The sequence below is a fragment of the Otolemur garnettii genome, unplaced genomic scaffold, assembly GCF_000181295.1.
Source record: "Otolemur garnettii isolate 467f Iridium unplaced genomic scaffold, OtoGar3 scaffold00028, whole genome shotgun sequence".
NCBI classification, from domain to species: Eukaryota; Metazoa; Chordata; class Mammalia; order Primates; family Galagidae; genus Otolemur; species Otolemur garnettii.
In genome coordinates, this window is record NW_003852423.1 from 3,615,408 (window position 1) to 3,622,198 (window position 6,791).

At 37.1% G+C, this 6,791-nt stretch overlaps 1 non-coding gene across 1 annotated transcript; it reads left to right on the forward strand.

The window, feature by feature from the left end:
* Positions 1 to 1,763: 1,763 nt before the first annotated feature.
* On the forward strand, positions 1,764 to 1,870 carry LOC111724892. Its single transcript, XR_002773107.1, has one exon. It is a non-coding gene; the product is annotated as a U6 spliceosomal RNA (small nuclear RNA).
* The last annotated feature ends 4,921 nt before the right edge of the window (positions 1,871 to 6,791 follow it).

Consider the following 6,791-nt stretch of genomic DNA (forward strand, 5'->3'; position numbering starts at 1 on the left):
AGGCTTGTCACACACTGTTGGGGATGTAACCACCAAGACACTTCTCATACTCTGAGTAGTCACAGGTGCAGAGTCTTCATAAAGCCCAAGAATATATGGCCACAGTTCCGGTAACCATGAAGGGTTCCAGAAGACTGCTGGGATGCCCAATATTTTACAGTCCAGGGAATGAATCTCATTACTCAGGTTGGGAACCACTTCTGATCCATTACTTTAATACTAATCCTAAAATATGAGATCCTAATCCTAGGAGTTAGCAAGAAAACTTTCTTTTTCCAGGTGAATCGAAGTTAAAATAAACTTCAAGGGCAGCCCTGAATAGGAAAGTAAGACACGAGGCAACATACTGTCTTTGGAGTATATTGAAAATAGGAGATGAAGCATTACCCAGTAGCTGCTGACACCGAGTTAAGCCATGGAGGGATATAGGGATACTCGTGTGCGTGTATGTGATGCGTGAGCACAAACACAGGAGTATGTTTCAACAGCCAAGCTACCTCTTTAACTTTCAAGGGCTAGCTCCTTAAGCTATTGCCCTGGCTTTTTATACACAGCTCTGTATGCCCCTCTTTCATAATGTGATGGGCTAAATCAATTTTCCTGACTTAACCATGTGTTTGGGGAACTATACTGTGACTTCCTGAACTAGGCCCAAATCACTGAAAGGCCATATGCATATGTCCCTGTCATGCTGTAAACCTGTTACCTTTTAACTTTGTTTGGCACATGTGGGCATCCTTCTGCCAGGCATACACACATTTGATTAAGAGAGGTCATTGGTTACAAAAGTTTGTGCAGATGGATGAAGTCAGCACAATCTTCCTCACTGCATACAGAACTCAGCTTCAGAAATCCAACTGGATGGTCACTGGGATTCTCTTTTCAAGAAATCTTTCTTACCTACCTAGCTATACAGGGCTCAAATTTTGTAAACCTCCTAAGTCAATAAAACAGCAACAACAACAAAAAGAATCCATAATCTTCGGAAGATCTTGTCAGTGCTTCAATGAGTAGATCAGAATGATTTGTTATTAGCTTTGCGATTTGGGATCATGCCTGCAAAGGGGAAGCTCCTAAAGTGATTTTTAATGTACTCGAAAAAAAACAGTTTGCCTTTCCCCTGAAGTAGGCTGAATAGTTTTCTCTCTTCAGTCCTGTTGACACTATTAATTTGCTTTGCAACCTCTCCTAGCCCTCTCCTTTTTCTTCTATCACTATTGCAAACTGGAGCAAAAGTGAGGCTTGGAGAGCTCTTGTAGAGAGAGCCATTTGCTTTTGGTTCAAGCAAACAGCAAGGCCAATCAGTCTGAAATCTGAATTTTCCTGACACATAATAGACCCCTGGCTTATCAAAGGCTCTTATCTGATTGGAAAAAATCAAAGGTAAACTTCAGGGCTCATGGAATTAAAAGACAAATGAGATGTCATAATTATCAAAGTGGCTAATTTAGAAAATTAAGCTGTTCACATAGGTGACATAATTGCTTGTCACAATCACTCTTTTTCTCATTAGCTTCTTCCATTCAGCACCTACACACTGCAGAACAATCTTTGGCCTTGCTTAACAGTATGGGTGTTCCTTTGTGGTCCAGCATCAGGTAATTCTCTCATCTCCGATAGGTAATGCACAAATTTATTAGCAGGTTTATTCAAAGATCTACTCCCCAAAATCCCCATCTTTCACATTCGATTTTAATTATATTTTTAAATTTGTTTCAGACCAAACATTCTTTTGAAATACTTAATTATCAAGAAAGGATTTAGTGCTCGCTTCGGCAGTACACATATTAAAATTGGAACGATACAGAGAAGATTAGCATGGCCCCTGCGCAAGGATGACATGCAAATTCGTGATGCGTTCCATATTTTAAAAAAATAAGAAAGGATTTATAGAGTTTATATAGCATGTTAATCTCTCTTAGAAAACATTAAGGATTTTGATGTATAGTAATGACTTGTCAGAGGTTAGATAGAATTGGTTTTTAATTGTCTTCCAAAATTCTGCATAGAAGGAAAAGAAAAATATTTTCAAAATATTTTTTTATTCATCTAATATTTTATAATTGGATTTCTATAATCTAACTTAAGGTAAATAAATTCTTTCTTAGGGAGTTTTATGTAAGATTGGTTGTAACAATGTCTATGTCAGCAAGTTCAGAAATTGCTAAGAATAATGTCTAAGAGAAGAAATAATAGGTCCTGTTTGCTCTGACAGGATGCCATTGTACATGGTCAAGGTTAAACATTTTGGATTAAAATCTTGAATATGAGATTGACTTGAGGTCCTATTATCTTGCAAAGTTGGGGAACATGGCTGACTACCTTGGTGTCATTCATTTGAAGAAATAGTTCACCATGAATGCATATAATGAAGCTGTCAACTGTGTTCTGGAAAATTATGTAACTATAGTGTTTTGATTTCATTAAGATTGAATTAGTGTAGTAATTGTGTTTCAAGAGCTATTATGAGCACATATTAAAAACCAAAAGCCCAGAAAGAAAAAGGAAAATCCAATCAAATTGCTAAATGTATGGAGTGTCCATAAACCTTGCCTCTACTTATAAGTGAACTTGAAGTGATAGTTAAATTCTAAGAACTTATAGACATAGAACTACATAGAGAGTTGATCACCCAAAGAAATATATACATGCCCCATTATGTTGATGTTGTATTTATTCCCTTGGTGCTCACAGGTGCAATTTTAGCAAGAGAAATGGCATGCTGGCTGCTGTTACTAAACAGGGTAAACAGGGCTGAAAACTAAGACAGAAAAGACACAGAGGATGGACAAGTTGTCTAAGCCTGCTTTATCCACTATAACTGCAGTCTCCTATAATTTGGCAGAAGCTTGAACTTAAGATTGTTACAGGTTTTTAAATAAGAAGGACAATGTACTGGTTTATTACAAAGGACATATTAGAGTGGAATTTTCGGAGACAAAGAAAGGGACCTAAAAATCCTAAGAGAAGATAGTTTTCTGTAGGTAAAGTGGGTGTAGAATGCAGTAAAGCAAGATCAATGCCTGGCAAAATCTGGGACATAAATCAGCGGAGAACCAAGAGCTAAAGAAACATGAGCCAATTATGGATTAGAACTATGCTTGGCTATTTTCAACCCCTTGACTATTTATTTGACTCATTAGTTGTCCTATCCCTGGAATTCAATAGTGTTTTAGTGCAGTGGTTTCAAATTGGGCTCTGTTTAGTCCTAGGTATCTTGAGTCAGAAAGGCAAAATAGACACTACTCTAAGCCCTCCACCTCTAAGCCTTTCGCTTCCTCCTGTTTTAACCAGCACAGCTGTGCTTTCATCTGTCTTATACAGTGGGATTTCAGTGAGTAGCCCAATGTGTGGCTAAAAGATAGTATGCTTGAGATAACAAAAGTGTAATGTTATTGCACGGGAAGTAACATACCACCTCTGTTTCCACCCAATGGACAAATCTATTTTAGGAACTTAGGAACCCTTCCTGAAACTCATTCAACAAATGGTGAGTTTACCACTATTGGTTACCCTCCCCACCGGCTGGCCTACCACATCATCTGGGAACTTGAACGGCTCATTTAGCTATGTTCTATCATTATGCTTAGGCTGTTTTTTCAATCTTCCAACCAGAAACTAGCTTGTGAACTTTCCTAGGGTAAATCATTAGTAAGCCTCAGCCTTATTAGTATCTGTGATGAACTAAAATGATATCTTAAGACAAATGGGAAAACTTGTGTGTATCTGTCTTTTGGTGATAATTTTAGGTGGCAACAAGGAGGAAAGGACTACAAGGATCACTCAGTATTTTCACATTTACAAAATGGATCCTGTACATAACACTAATGATATCAGGAACTGTGTGCTGATTCTGTTTTATCCTCTTATACTATGTTACTTAAATAAGTAACTTTCTCAGGTTACACAAAGAAGTCACAAATGGGATCTAAATGTAAGTCTATCCAACGCTAAGGTCTACCCATCACTCTAGTTAACACTCAAAGTGTGGTCTGTAGACTTTTACTGATTTGTAAGGAGGGAGGGTCCAGGAATTGGGAAAAAAGGTTTTAGATACTTTCAGAATAACTTGGCGGAGTATTTTTATACCTGTTGAATATAATAGTAAAGAAATTGAGGCATGAAAATTGTATGTCTTTGCTTGTTTATTTCATATTTTAGTAATGCATTTGTATTTTATGAAAGTATTGATGCATGCCAGATTGGAAAACAAAATTTCGGCAAAAACTAATGCTCAATGGATCATTTGAGGAGCATCACATTGCACCAAACTGCTCCTAAATTTTTAGCTCTCTGAATAAAATGGATGCAATACCAAAATACATACATATATGTGTGTGTGTGTGTGTGTGTGTGTGTGTGTATGGCACCACTCTTAACCCACATCTCCTTATCATTTCATATATAGGACAACATGAATTGTCAATGGTGTGGCTCAGTTTTACTGTTGAATCATCTTCTGTTCAAGCATAAAACCTTTCCCACAGCCTTCTCCCCACTGCATGGTTGAAACAACACACAGTACTTCAGTCCTGGCCTCCAAGTGCCAAGCTCTTCTTCCAGTTTAATCAACTTTATCTAGATATAGGTTTAATCGGTTTCTTCACCAATTTAATTTGGGGGCTGAATTATAGAGAAGCTTTCTAATAGCCATTGCAGGGGTACCCAATGAGGAAAGAGCAAACTTATTTATGATGCCCTTTGGCTAGGTGTTTGATTTCCTTGACTAAATGTCAGCCTAATCTTTAAGGGCCTGAAGCCATGTTCTCTTAAGTAGCATCAAAGGTGCAGACAGTACAAAGTCTGTCAGTAGAAAGGGTGTTCTCAGTCAAACATATTGCTTGGTACTGTCTGTTTAGTTTTTCACTTTTTAAAGAGGCAGGGCCATGCATTGGAGACAGTTACAAACAATTCTACTGAACTGTAAATATATAAATTTTATGTTGTCCCTCTTATTTTCTTTTGATACTCAGAACTACCACAACTCAAATATATTTGCTTATTTATTTAAACAACATACATTAGGAGTTGAGTAGCATAGTAATAGTAAGATATATTGTTCAAAATGTAGATATATTATAATTGTATCAATAAATTAGAAATCATAATTCATAAGGCTATTGTTTAGTAGGGGTGCTCAAGTTAAAGACAGGTTTCTTTAGCAACTGGAAATGTTCCTGTGCAAATTGTGAAACTCTTATGTTTTGGAGAAAATTGTTAAATTGTCTCTTGGGTTTCCTTTTAAGGGGATGTCACTGTGAAGTTTAAAAGGATCACAAGAAGTCATTGTTTTCAAAGCAGTACTGCCAAAATACATTTAGTTACTATCAGAAGTCACATTGTTATGAGCATAAATAAACTTACCATGTTAAAAGGATCAATTACTCTTGCAAAATTAAATCTATCCTAAGCAGCATTTTCTCAGTTATTGCTTGTTCTTGATATACATTTAGTTCTGCGAAGACAGAAGCCCCTGTGTTATTTTCAAAATAAAGTACTCAGGGTCCTGACAGAGACTGCCTTGTCATCTCTCTACCATAAATAAGGATTTTTTTTTTCCAACAGTGAATATGCAAACCAATTAGAGTTGCTTGTAATAAAAGTTTAACCTAATGACCAACATTGGGCCTTCCTTATCAGAGATTTTGGTAGAATCACTGATGTTCTGTCTTATTTTTCAAGGTGAAGTTACTCATCACTAGATCCAAAGGGCCAAAGCATAGGCTACCTACAGGTTACTCAGCAGTTTATTACTAGATGAATTTTTGAGATTTAAAAAATTAATTAAAGGAAACATTCCTCAGGTGTCAATGAAAGCAGATTATAAAGATAGAAAGTTCACTCAAAAGTAAATAAAAGCACTAATTTGACAATTTGTTTTAATTTTTCGCACAAACTGAGCTAATAAGATTGTATTTGATGAGTTCATGTCAAAATAATGCCTTGGTCCAAAGCTGTTTCTTTTATAAAGTAGAAATTTAAGAATAAATTACCTGAGGCTGGGCATGGTGGCTCACACCTGTAATCCCAGCACTCTGGGAGGCTGAAGCAAGAGGATCCCTAGAGCTCAGAAGTTTGAGACCAGCCTAAGCAAGAGTGAAACCCCAGCTCTCCTAAAAATAGAAATATTAACCAGGCCTTGTGGTGCACACCTGTACTCCCAACTACTCAGGAAGCTGAGGCAAGAGGATCACCTGCCCTGGAGTTTGAGGTTACTGTGAGCTATAATTATGCCACTATGATAGATTGACTCTATCTTGAAAAAAAAAATACAAAAGTACATTTAATATACTAAGCTCCATGGTAAGGACTTCAACATCAGCTTCATTGCCTAAAGTAGTCCCAGCTCCTCGGGAGGCTGAGGCAGGAGGATCATTTGAACCCAAGAGTTTGAGGTTGCTGTGAGCTGAGCTAATGCCACAGCACTCTGTATAAATAAATAAATAATAGGGAAACATACCTGTATAGGCATCTGATATGGAATTGGTATCAGTAAAAAGGAAAACCGAGCAAATTCAACAATATTTGACCAGGTGTTCAGCTGGAACTATGCATAGTCCTTATAGATAAAGAGAAGTCTTTGACTCAGGACTAGTGGCAGTTAAGTAAATAAATGCAAGTTGACTAAGTTCATACTTAGTTAATAATATATCCCTCTTGTGAGCCCTCTGAAACTGTGCTTCCTGGAATTCAAAATTGACTATGGTCAAAATCTCTAGTCCCTTTTGCATAGTTAGTTCTTTTTTTTTTTTTGAGACAGAGCCTCAAGCTGTCCCTCTGGGTAGAGTACC